Here is a 14,067-nt window from a genome sequence, read left to right as displayed (position 1 = left end):
GAAATACCTATCATATTAGCTAATAAAACAGAAAAGGAAAATGACAAACACTGGAAGGGAGGTGGAAAAAATAGGGACATTGATGCATTGTTGGTGGAGCTGTGAACTGGTCCAATGATTGTGGAGAACAATTAGGATCTCTGCCCAAGTATTATAAAATTGTGCAAACCCTTTGACCCATCAATACCACTACTAGGTGTGTATCCTAAGAGATCAAAGAAAAGGGAAAATGACCTATTTGCACAAAAATATTTCTAGCAGCTCTTTTTGTGGCGGCAAAGAATTAAAAATTAAGGGTATGTTCATCAATCAGGGAATGGCTGAAAAAGTTGTAGTATATGATTATGATGAAATAATATTTGTTGTAACAAGGTGTAGCTACTTAAATCCCCGGAGACCAAGCATGTAGGGAGCAACACCATTAGCAACCACAAATGTCAAATAAGAAAGCAGAGATGCATGCTTCTTTGGAGGTCTTTAGTCAAAGAGTGGATAACCATTTGCCAAAGACAATATAGAAGGAAAAGATGGGGTTAGAAGATCATTGGGTCCCTTCACACTTTGAAAGGTGCATTCCTATGACTTCAGGAGCTTTCTTAAATTCTTAAAACTTTCTCAAATTTCCTAAAAGATCTAGCTAAAATCCCACCTATTATGGGAGGCTTTTCTGAATCCCTCTAAATTCTAGTGCCTCCCTTCTGCTGATTATTTTTTATGTTTCATATATATATATATATATATATATATATATATATATATATATATATATACACATACGAGAGAGAGAGAGAGAGAGAGAGAGAGAGAGAGAGAGAGAGAGAGAGAGAGAGAGAGAGAGAGAGTTTGCACATAGTTTTTTGCATGTTGTTTGTCCCATTATATTGTGAGCTCCTTGAAAGAAAGCAAGGACTGTCTTTTGCCTTTCTTCATATCCCCAGCACTTAGCACAGTGTCTGGCATACAGCAGTCACTTAAATGCTTCTTAACTCTGATTATATTAGTGTTACATATAAAAATCATAGAATTACATTAGTAGAGTTGAAATTCACTCATCTTTTTTTAATATCCTAATTAAAAGTGAAGAAAACTTTACCTTAAATTTTGTCTTTACCTTGTTATATTTTGATACAAATGAGTAGGATTAAGAACACTGCAGATGTTACATTGAATATATAAGATAATCAGAATACTAAGAGTCATAATTGTTATATCACATAGATTTTGATAGGTTAACTAAAAATACTGTATTATTTTTTTCCTGTTAAGGTCTATCCTGAAATGATTTTTTGGAGGAAGATTTTTTTTATATTATTAGCGGAGGCATTGAAAAATGTAGTTTCAGAAAGGAGTTCAAATAATAAATGTAGTTTCTATGTTTATCTCTATTGTTGGTCATATCTCTGTTGTGATGTATAGTTCAATTTTAGTTCTAGTTTTGTATTACTGAAACTCTCAATTAGTTTTACTAATTTTGAATTCACAGTTCACCTGACATTTTCTAACTCTCAAAATTCTAGACAGAGTTACCTAGTCCTCTTGCCTCTCCTTCCTCACCACCCAATCAATTTTCAATCCATTTTATTTTGGCTTCTGAACTCACAACTATACTTAAAACTCTGAGGTCTGCCACACCCCCTCCATCATTCTTTGGTGAAGGCAAACTAAGCCATCTTTTTGCCATAGTTATTACAGAGACTTTAATTACTAAGTGGGCATTGCCTCATACTGAGACCTGGGAAAGACCTTAGATTAAAAAGGCCAAGGTCTCCCACTGCATCCTGGGCCATTTCCAGTCATCTTGCCAAGATCTATTTCTTGCCACTGGACTCCAATGACTCCAGAAGAGAAAATGAGGCTGATGACTACATAGCCCTGACTCAATTAAATCCAAGTTCACTTGCAAATCAGGACATCTTCTCCTTGATGTTTTTGGCTTTCTTGGAGAAGGCCAAGGAATAACAACAACAGCAACTTAAAATGTTCCCTCAGAAGTGATAATGATCTTTCATTCCTTAAATCTTCTTAGTGTGTTGCTTATCTGCTCAAAAACCCTCAAGGACTCACTATGCCACTATGATAATATACACTTTGTCCCCAAGTTTTAGTGAAGCTTGAAATTTTACAGGTTTAAATATAATCTAGTATTTAAAATAACCCAGTATACTTTCAACCTGTGTTATTACTCACTTCTCATATATCCTATATTCTGGCAAAACCGGAGTACTGAGGTGGATACAAATGCTACCCTAAGGGTTAAAAAGAATATTAAGGGTTGCTTTTCCAGTACTTTGTGAAGCCTCTCCTGAGGGGGTTTGAGGCTCATTCTGTAGCTCTTAAAGGAGTCCTACAGTCTTTTTCCCCTTATTTTAAAATACTATTAAAATTCCTCCCTATCTTGTAAGCAACCACCTGTCTCATCCTGTGTCATAAAATTCTTCCTTATCCTTAATCTTCAACTACCATAAAAGCTTAAAACTACATCATCATCCTGAACACCTACAGGCTGTATAATTTTCTGTCTATATGTGCCTGGTCCTCCCGAATAAGGGGGCCTTTCATTAGCTTCTCACTAACAAGGCCCATGTAGCTTTTACATAATAAAGCACCCATTGGCTACAGAAAATGTCTAAGTGGATGGATTCTTTCACACATGAGTCTCACATCAACAATACTAGTCATCATCTTCTGCTTCTATAAAGTCCCTCTAAGCAATTATTCACCTCTTTATCCCCACCATTCAGAAATTCTTTTATTCCTTCAAGATTGAGTATAGGTGCTGTCTCCTAGTTGAATACCTCTGTAATCCTCCTGTAGAATATATTCTTTCCAAGCTTTCCAAATATGTATGGGACATCTTTTTTAAATCACTCCTTTTGCCTAAATTGCTTTATACTTATCTATGTACATATCATACCTCCTCAATATGATCTAAGCTCTTAGAGAGCACAGAGTGTGTCCTTTTTAATCTTTATAAATTAAGCATTTAGTACAAGGCCTTATTCACAGGAGCAATCAACAAATATTTATTCAATTTAATTAGCTATCTTTAGCCTAATGAATAAAATTACAACTACTAAATTGACCATTCAAGGCTCCCAACAATCTGAAATTGCCATTTCTTGTCAACTATTATCTCATGTTATACAAATTCATATAATACTACCATAAAACTAGTTCCTGCCTGTTTGCTTAGATCCTTTATCACCTCTGCTTACACACATACCTGGAATAGCCATTCCACTAATCTCAAAATATCTTAAATTCTTTCAATCCTTCAAGACCCAGCTCAATCCCACCTAGTATATTAAGGGTTTTTTTTTTTTTTGTTTTTTCTACCTAACAAAGGCCACTAAATATTTGCCTTGGTAGGTGGAGGAGAAAGAAAAAAAAGAGTTACATAGATATCTGGTATCCTGATTACTTTACTTATACGAATAGTGCTTGGGACTAAAGATAAGAGAATGCTATTAAAAAAAAAAGAGAATGTTACAGGATATAGGGTGGTCTTCGTAGATAGAAATAGAAAGTAAGGATTAGGAATTAGGAGACTTTTGTTAAATTAATTGTACACAGATTTAGAGAGATTGAAATAAGAGGAAGGGACTCAATTATTTCTTTTTTTGATCAGATGCCAAAGAAAAATGTGTTGAAAATAAATATTCTATGTTTTCAAACCTGGAATATGAGGCAGGCTCCCAAATGCCCTAGGATTTTTTAATATGTTTCAGTGAAATAGTCACATTTAAAAACAATCCTATCCCATTTTATGATTCTTTGATATAGATTTGTTCCCTCTTCTGATTCTGACCTTCCATCCCAACCTTTTATCTAGAATTGCCTATATTTTTGGCCACAGGTTTCTCTTTAATTATCTTTGAAAATAAGCTGATATGAAGTAAATTTTCTTAGGATCACAGTATTTTAGAAATAAACATGATATTTGGAATCATCTAGTCCAGTGCCTCCCCACCTCATTTTTTAAATGAAGAAACTGAATCCCAGAGAAACAAAGTAACTCATTCATGTTCATACAACTGATGGCAGAGATAGAGCTAAAAATCCATCCACCATTTCTGCTTTTAGAAGTTTCTAGGAAATGGTTTGTTATTGGGTTGTGGGACAAAAATGACCACAGTTGTAAGAGATTCTGAAGCCAGAGCAATATATAAGTGAGGGTAAACATCTGTTATTACGTTTCCTACCACAAATCTACCTCCTTTATATACCAATGGCCTTCAGATAATATCTTATGGCTTCAATTCATGCAATAATATCATAAAAATTGCAAATGACTCTAAAAGCCAATTGAAAAATTCATAGTGTGCATTTAGATTGCAAAATGCTACCATATAATTTCAGATATTCTCAACATCATCCCACATTCATTTCTCCTTGAGTCCAGTCCCAGACGATGGTTATTCTTGCCAATGAAAAATCTTCTACTTGCACTCTTGATCTCAACCTCTCCCATCTTCTCCAGGACCCTATCCCTTCACTCATCCACTCTCTCTTCCTAATCATCAATCTCTCTTTATCCAGTGTTACCTAAAAATGTTATTCTTACTAACTCTTTATTTGACCATACCATCCTCTTGAATTATCATTCTATAATTAATATCCAAACACATTTTTAAAAAGCTGTCTATTCTCATTATCTCCACATCCTCATTCATTTCTTAATATCTGACAATTGAATGTTTGATCACATCATTCCATGGAAACTGCTCTGTCAAAGGTTACTGATGATTGTTATTTGCTAAATTATAATATTTTTAATTAGAAAACTGGAGGTTTCATAATAGGCAAATAGCACATTAGTATTGTTATAAAAATAGTTTTAATCCTGCTGACTCCTTGAGGGGGTCTCAATGAGCATTTGAGTCAGGCTGAAGCAGAATAACCCAACTGTGGACCACTGTATAATTTCCTTACAATGCCGCATATATGCGCTGCACTCCCAAATCGTGACGCTAATTTTTTTTTACAGCTAGTTCTACTTGCCCTAGGCAAATAAGCTAATCTGTGATTGTTAATCTATGAGGGGAAAAGGAGTCAGGGTATGGGCAGGGCCTGTGTTACAACTGGTTACTTATCTTGTGTACTAGTTTTTGATTCAATGTGCTAAATTCTTAATCTTCAAACATTTTCCTCTCTACTCCTCTGGCCTCTGTGCAGTTTTTAACACCATTAGCTACCACATCATTCTGAATATTCTCTCTTCCTTGAGTTTTTATGACTACTTTTTTCTTAGTTCTCCTTCTTATATGTCCTTTCCTGCCCTTTACTTGATTATCATCTATGCACCTACACTCTTTATTGCCCTTAGGATAAAATACAAACTCCTGAACATTCCTCACACTTGTTCTCTTCTCTTTACTCACCAGTGCCCAAGATTAGTCCTTCATTATTTCTGTTTTTTTCTTTCTCCTCTTAATAGTGTTCTATTTTTTTCCGATTGCATGTAAAGATCGTTTTCTTTTTTTTTTTTGGATTTTTTTTGGATTTTTAATTTTTCTTTCATCTTTATTTATTCATTCATTCATTCATTCATTCATTCATTTATTTATTTATTTATTTAATATGTTTAGTTTTCAGCATTGATTTTCACAAGAGTTTGAATTACAAATTTTCTCCCCATTTCTACCCACCCCCCCACTCCAAGATGGCATATATTATGGTTGTCCTGTTCCCCAGTCAGCCCTTCTTTCTGTCACTGCACTCCCTTCCCATCCCCTTTTCCCTTCCTTTCTTGCAGGGCAAGAAAAATTTCTATGCCCCATTGACTGTGTAACTTATTTTCTAGTTGCATGCAAAAACTTTTTTTGTTGTTTTTGAAAATCTGTTTTTAAAACTTTGAGTTCCAAATTCTCTCCCCTCTTCCCTTCCCACCCACCCTCCCTAAGAAGTCAAGCAATTCAACATAGGCCACATGTGTATCATTATGTATAACCCTTCCACAATACTCATGTTGTGAAAGACTAACTATATTTTGCTTCTTCCCAACCCATCCCCCTTTATTGAATTTTCTCCCTTGACCTTGTCCCCTTTTGAAAGTGTTTGTTTTTGATTACCTCCACCCCCATCTGCCCTCCCCTCCATCATCCCCCCCATTTTTTTATCTTCTTCCCTCTTCTTTACTGTGGGGTAAGATACCCAATTGAATGTGTATGGTATTCCCTCCTCAGGCTAAATTTGATGAAAGCAAGATTCACTCATTCCCCCCTCACCTGCCCTCTCCCCTCCTCCCACAGAACTGCTTCCTCTTGCCAACTTATGCAAGATAATCCACCCCATTCTATCTCTCCCTATCTCCCTCTCTCAATATATTCCTCTCTCACCCCTTAATTGGATTTTATTTCTTTTAGATATCTTCCCTTCATCTTCAACTCACCCTGTGTCTGCTCTCTCCCTCCCTCTCTCTCTCTCTCTCTCTCTCTCTCTGTATATATATATATATATATATATATATATATATATATATATATATACACACACACACACACATACATATATATATACATACACATTCACTTATTTATACATAAACATATATGTATATGTATATATATTTATATATATATATATATATGCATATTCCCTTCAGCTACACTAATATGGAGGTCTCATGAATCCTACATGTCAATTTTCCATGTAGGAATGTAAACAAAACAGTTCAACTTTAGTAAGTCCCTTGCAATTTCTTTTTCTTGTTCTTTTTCTTGATTACCTTTTCATGCTTCTCTTGATTCTTGTGTTTGAAAGTCAGATTTTCCATTCAGCTCTGGTCTTTTCACTGAGAAAGCTTGAAAGTCCTCTATTTTATTGAAACTCCATATTTTCCCTCAAAGCATGATACTCAGTTTTGTTGGGTAGGTCATTCTTGGTTTTAATCCTAGCTCCACTGACCTCCAGAATATCGTATTCCAAGCCCTTTGATCTCTTAATGTAGAAGCTGCCAGATCTTGGGTTATTCTGATTGGGTTTCCACAATACTCAAATTGTTTCTTTCTGGCTGCTTGCAGTATTTTCTCTTTGATCTGGGAGCTCTGGAATTTGGTGACAATATTCCTAAGAGATTTCTTTTGGGGATCTATTTGAGGAGGCGATCGATGGATTCTTTCAATTTCTGTTTTGCCCCATGGCTCTAGAATATCAGGGCAGTTCTCCTTGATAATTTCTTGAAAGATGTTATCTAGGCTCTTTTTTTATCATGGCCTTCAGGTAGTCCAATAATTTTTAAATTATCTCTCCTGGATCTATTTTCCAGGTCAGTGGTTTTTCCAATGAGATATTTCACATTATCTTCCATTTTTTCATTCCTTTGTTTCTGTTTTATAATATCTTGATTTCTCATAAAGTCACTAGCTTCCACTTGCTCCTATCTAATTTTTAAAGTAGTATTTTCTTCAGTGGTCTTTTGGAGCTCCTTTTCCATGTGGCTAATTCTGCCCTTCAAGGCATTCTTCTCCTCATTGGCTTTTTGGAGCTCTTTTGCCATTTGAGTATGTTTATTTTTTAAGGTGTTGTTTTCTTCAGTATATTTTTCAGTATTTTTTGGGTCTCCTTCAGCAAGTCATTGACTTGTTTTTAATGGTTTTCTTGCATCCTTCTCATTTCTCTTCTCAATTTTTCCTCTACTTCTCTAACTTGCTTTTCCAAATCCTTTTTGAGCTCTTTCATGGCCTGGGACCATTTCATGTTTTCTTGGAGACTTTTGTCGTAGGCTCTTTGACTTTGTTAACTTCTTCTGTCTGTATGTTTTGGTCTTTTTTGTCACCAAATAAAGAATCCAAAGTCTGAGACTGAATCTGGTTGTGTTTTTCCTGCCTGGCCATGTTCCCAGCCAACTTACTTGACTCTTGAGTTTTTCAGTGGGGTATGACTGATTGTAGAGTTTAGAGAACTATGTTCCATGCCTGGGGGGGATGCGCCAGCTCTGCCGCACCAGCACTGCTCCTTCCCCAAGAACCCCCAACCCGGACTGGACTTAGATCTTCAGTAGGCTCTTCACTGCTGCTCTGATCTGCCACTTAATTCCTCCCACCAGGTGGGCCTGGGGCTGGAAGCAACTTCAGCTGTACTTCTGCAGCTGCCCCACCTCCACTTCCCCGGGGGCGGTAGCGGAAGTGCAAACTCCTTCCACTCCCGCAGCTTTTCCCACTAACCTTCTCCACTATCTTTGGTGTTTGTGGTTTGAGAAGTCTGGTAACTGCCACAGCTCACTGATTCAGGGCGCTAGGGCACACTCCACCCAGCTCCTGGTCTGGTTGGTCCATGCTGCTCATGCTGGGCTCTGCTCTGCTCCCAGCTCCATGTAGGATAGACCTCACCCAGAGATCATCCAGGCTGTACTGGGCTGGCGCCCTGCTTCCCTCTGCTGTTTTGTTGGTTCTGCAGTTCTAGAATTGGTTCAGAGCCATTTTTTATAGGTTTTTGGAGGGACTTGGCGGGGAGCTCACCACTAGTCCGTGCTTTCTAGCCACCATCTTCCCTTCATTATTTCTTGCCTAGACTATCGCCATAGCCTAGTAATTGACCTTCCTACATCCAGTCTCTCCTCTCTCTGATGCATCTGCTACACAGGTGATAATTTCAAATTTCTCAAACATTAATCTGATGATTTTAGATCCCTATTAAAGAAGCTTCAGTGATTTTCTAGTACTTCTATGAGAAAATAAATCTCTTTTTTTAGTATTGAATGCCTTAGTAATCTAGTTTCAACCTACCTTTCTAGACTAATTTTATATTTAATACTCATCCCCACCTCACTATGTATTCTATGATCTAGTCAAATTGTCCTATTTGTTGTTCTCATATGTAACAATTTCATCTCCCACATTCATAACTTTGTATGGATGGTTTTTCTCCGTGCCTGAAACACTAATCCTTCTCAAATTTCCTTTTTGGGATCCTGGCTTCCTTTAAGTTCAACTAAAGTGTTCTTTCTTGCATGATCTCTCTAACAATCCCACTAGTTGTCAGTGTTTCCAGTCCTTGAAATATGCTGCCATTGCTTATTTTCATACATGATTCTTTTCCTTTTTTAAAAAATATATACATGTATAAATGTGTGTATGTATATATATATGTATATATATATATATATATATATATATATATGGGGGTGTACATATGTGTGTGCACATGTGTGTATATTATGTATATATATATATATATACATATATATATATATGCATATATATATGTTGGTGTGTGCATATAGGTATGTGTTTGTGAGTGTATTTTAAACAGCAAAAATCTACTTCTTACCCTCCCCCTAGTTGAGAAGTAAAGAAAAATAAAACTTATTACAGTCAATAAAAACAAATTTCCACATTGTCCACATCTAAAAAAAAACTGTCTCATTAATCTCTCTGAGTCCTTCACCTATCTACTGAGAAGTGGACAGCATAGTTCAACATTAGTCACCTGGAATCCTAGTTTTTCATTGTGATCATAGGAGTTCCCAATTCTTTCAAATTTCACTACCCTTCAGTTGGGTATACATTTACTGGGAGCAAACATGGTTCCATTTTTGATTTTGTCTTCCCTAATGCCAAGCTTAGTATCTGATACATATATTATTATTAAATTAAGATGTTAAAAGAGAGTGAGTTGGTGTAAATGATCCTCTAAGTAACCTTTCAGTCCATAATCCTCTGATCTTTGACCTCTCCTCATTAAAATGACCATATTTGAGGTTTTCATTTCATTTTCCTAGTTGTTTCAACTGAGAAGTATATTCTGAATATCAAAGTATTTAGGATTAGCTAGATGTTAAAAAATTAGTCTCTTGGGTAACATTGCTTCATGTGCCTTCATTATTTCTATAAGTTTTTAAATTATTCAAATAGCCTTGAGGATTAAAGCAAATTTGAAGTTGGTAATTCTGTGATTTGGTAAAAGAACTACAATGGAAATTATATGTGTAAAGTAGTGGTTATCCCTCTTACTGACAAGCTAGATAGTTTCCAAGTGATTTGCTGCTTTATTTAAGTGCTATAGGTCAATTTACTCAATCTATCCTCACTTCTCCCCAGTGATAATCTATTTAGTATTACAATGTTCTCTGACAAATGTAAGGCAAACAGGGAAAGCATCTAAAACACCAGGTAGATTGAACATGATCTCTATTTACTGTCAAGAGTCTCCTGATGTCTTTTGACCTGATTCTTTTTCGGCTTCCCTCTCCATGTGTAATCCTTTACAGTAGTGAGCTCAGTGCAGTGTGCAATTCAGTTTGTCATCTATTAGCGGTACTTCTTTTACAAATGACTCCTCTTTTATACACCATGTTACTTATAAAGCAATCAACCAAAAAAAATTGAAGAAAGAGTCAAAATCCATTTTTCTTTGTTACTTATCTGATATTCCACAGAAAGAAGACTTAGAAAAAAACATCAGGCACATCATTTCCTTGTGGGACCATGCTGCTAACCCATTCCAAAAGACGTAGGAGGGGAAATGACTTTTACCCTGATGCTTGAATCATCATCAGTACATAGCATGAGCCTTGTGCATAGTAGGTATTAAATATTTCTTGGAACAAAATTATTTTTATAAAATATTTAATGTCTAATTGTGCCAGTTCTAGTATTGGGTACAGAAAGAACTGTTTTCCAAATGAGGGAATTGCCTGACACAAGGAGCTAGAGATGAAGGTGAACTTTATATGCATTACAACATTAAAATTTTAAAGATGTTTTTGGACTTGTAAAAGAGCTCAGATATTAAATTTTGGGAAAGAAAAATGTGGAAATATTATATCCTAAGAAACAATGGCCCTCCAATCACCCTGTTGGGTTTAGAATGGCTTGCTGTGGAGAAGGGTTAAGTTAGTTCCATTTAGCACTAGCCCTCCCCATAATGTGTATTGAAATAAAATTAGAAGGCTTAAAGCAAGCTAGCCTGGATTGGCAGCTCTCTTGTCATGTTGTTGGTGTACTATGTAGAGTTGGGATAGAAGAATTTCTGGTTCTTTGGGTCCTACTAGAACCCTTTTTTCAGACAAATAGCATCTTTCCTCTGCTCTTCAAGCAGGAAAGGAAGTAAAAGGAGTAAATCTGTTGTTATAGAACAGGGCACAGAGATGTTAGGATGTGAACTTCCAAGCTCAAGAAATATGCCAGCCTCAATCTCCCTAGTAACAGTGATTATGGGTATATTACACCAAGCTAAGAATACTTTCAAGTTTTTTTTTTAATACTTCATCTATCATCTAAATCTACCACAGCTAAGGGAGGGAGAACAGACTTAGGAAGTTAATATTTCATTTAATTGATATTTAAAGTATTCAGTATAAATAACAATACTATACTATAGTACTATACTGTGTCACATTTACTACCCCCCCTTCTGTGGCTATATTTCAGGGGACATTTGATTAAAATAATTAAATACTTGGGTGATATGTTGAATCTTGTGTTTATATAAAGTAACCAAATACTTTGAGGGTACATAACACCTAACGTTACCATGGAGACTAAAACATATCTTAATCTGTTAGAAACATCCTGTTTCTAAATTAATCTTGCTTAAGTGAGTTAGATGTGTCCTTTCACCCAAGAAAAAGTACAAATATCGGAATAACCTAGAGCTGATTACATAGGAGACAGAAAATGAGAAAGTTTACCTTAGAGGAGTCAAAAGAAGAATACAAATCTAAGACTTTTATCTATATATACAATTGTCTTGACTAGATTTAATCTTAGAAGGGATCTTAGAGGTCATATATTCCAAATATGTCATTTTAGAGCTGAAGAAACTAAAGATAGGAGAAGCAAGATAAGATGTCAAGGACACAGAGATGACAAATAGTAAAGACATGTTTTGAAACCAATTCCCAACTCCAAATTGAGTGTTCTTTCTGCTGAATCACTCTGAATCACAACCTTTCAGATAAGTTCTACTGCACACAACTTTATCATTCCTTTTATATAACATAAAAATAGATTGTTATTAGTTTTATATAAGTTAGTAATATTTCTCCTGGCCTTACCTAGGAATAGGGGTGTGGATTGTCCACAGCACAAGCTGATGACTCCTGAGCTAAGGAACAAGGAAAGACTAAAACACAACATATCAGTCATAAAGAACTAGTGGGTGGCAAAGACGTAAGGTACTAGATTGGACATAAGATGCAGAGTCCAGATTAGAACTCTAGATTAAAGCTACTTTGCAACAAAATTGGTAAAAAGAGACACATTCTAGAGTTAGGAAGGAGTTTTAATTAATAGGAAAATAGAAAAAGTTTAATTTGACAACTTGCCAAATATGATGTTTTATATGTGTACTCATGGTTTTTCAGCCTAGGTCATTAAACCTGCCCTATTCTATAACTTGCCTCAAATGACTTTCAGCTGTAATGTTCCCGAGTGCTATTAGCATAACATTGAGGGAAGCAGTGAAGTCTGAATGGTCACCTCTTTCCTGATTGCCTTTATAATACTGTATATCTAAATAATGTCTGCCTCATTCACAATGAAAAACAATCCATCACTTTAAATTTGTTGAAATAGTTACCTCAGTGTCCATTATTTCCTTGATTTCATTGATACAGGAAACTCCCAGATGGCAACACTCCCTTTGCCAGTATAGTAATCACATTATCTGTAACTTGTAGTATTAGAAAGTAGCCTAGAGCAGTGGTATCAAACCCAAGTTAAAAAGGTGGAGGTAAGGGGTGGGGAACTAATCTGGACATAAGAATAACTTTGGGCTTATTAACTTAGCTTTGAAATACCTTATCTATGTTTTATTATATTTTTATAAAGTAGCTTAGAGCACTGGTATCAAACTCAAATAAAAAGGGTGAGGGAAACTACTCTGGACATAAGGATTACTACTAAGGGCTGCATATTAACTTAGCTGGAAAATATGATATTATCTGTGCTTTATTATTTTTTTTATTTTGTGAAATGTTTCTCAATTACATTTTAATCTGGTTCTACCATGTTTGGAAGTATTATGGGTATATGTAGCATGTTTAATGCCCCTGGTCTAGAGCATTTAGAGGTTAAGTGACTTGTTTACAGTCACAGCCATACATCTCTACAGCAAAGATTCTTAGTCTTTTCTCTGATGTGGAGCCTTTTAGCAGTCTGGTCTAGTCAGAATAATGGTTTTTTCAAAAAACAGAAAATAAAATATATAGACTACAGAGAAGCCAAGTATAATGAAGTAATGAAATACATTAAATGCAATATATTTTTTTAAACAAGTTCATGCTCCCTAGATTAAGACCTCTGCTATACAACATGCTGCCTCTTCTATTACTAAACCCTAGCACATCACATTCTAGTGGCAATTGTCTGAGACAATTAGTGGTTCAGTGTGTGGAGAACTGACCCTGGAGACAAGGAAGACTTGAGTTCAAATTCAGCCTCAAACATGAGCTGTGTGACCCTGGAAAAGTCACTTAACCTCTGTTTTACTTACTCCAAATGGGCACAATTTGGTAGTAGGCAGGGGCCAAAATTAAAATGGGCTAACCTTCTTCTGGATGCAGATAAGTTTTCACTTCCGAAGTAAAAGTAACTAGAGACAGATTGACTATGGTTGGTTGCCATGGGTCACATAACAAACACCTGTTTAATTCAGTTGCCTCATCCATAAAATGAGCTGGAGAATGAAATGGCAAACTACCCCATTATCTTTGCCAAGAAAATTTCAAAGGGTCACAAAGAGTCTGACATGACTGAATTGCTTGAACAACAATAACACCAGAATTAGACTATGAGGAAAAGTTTCCTGTAGAAGGTGGGGTTTTAGATGTGAGTGAAGCCAGGTGATGAGGTCAAAGTTGGAAGAGTTGGTTCAGATCAGAAAGAATTCACTTAGACTCAAGAAGCAGCATGCTAGCCCTAGAAGAAGGACTATCAATTTACAGGGAGTCAGAGGTTTGTTTTTGTAAGGACAGGATAAGGGAGACAAGGAAAAATTTATGACCCAAGATGAGGGAGACAAGGAATTTGGTGGTCCAGGATAAGGGAGAAGTTTTATGGTATTTCAAGATAAGGGAAAGAGACTTTAGGATGCCCTCAGGCTTGGGAGGGGCCTCACAAGGTA

Source organism: Trichosurus vulpecula, chromosome 4 (assembly GCF_011100635.1).
Source record: "Trichosurus vulpecula isolate mTriVul1 chromosome 4, mTriVul1.pri, whole genome shotgun sequence".
NCBI classification, from domain to species: Eukaryota; Metazoa; Chordata; class Mammalia; order Diprotodontia; family Phalangeridae; genus Trichosurus; species Trichosurus vulpecula.
The sequence above is the reverse complement of the archived record's forward strand: the minus strand, read 5'-3'. Positions refer to the sequence as shown.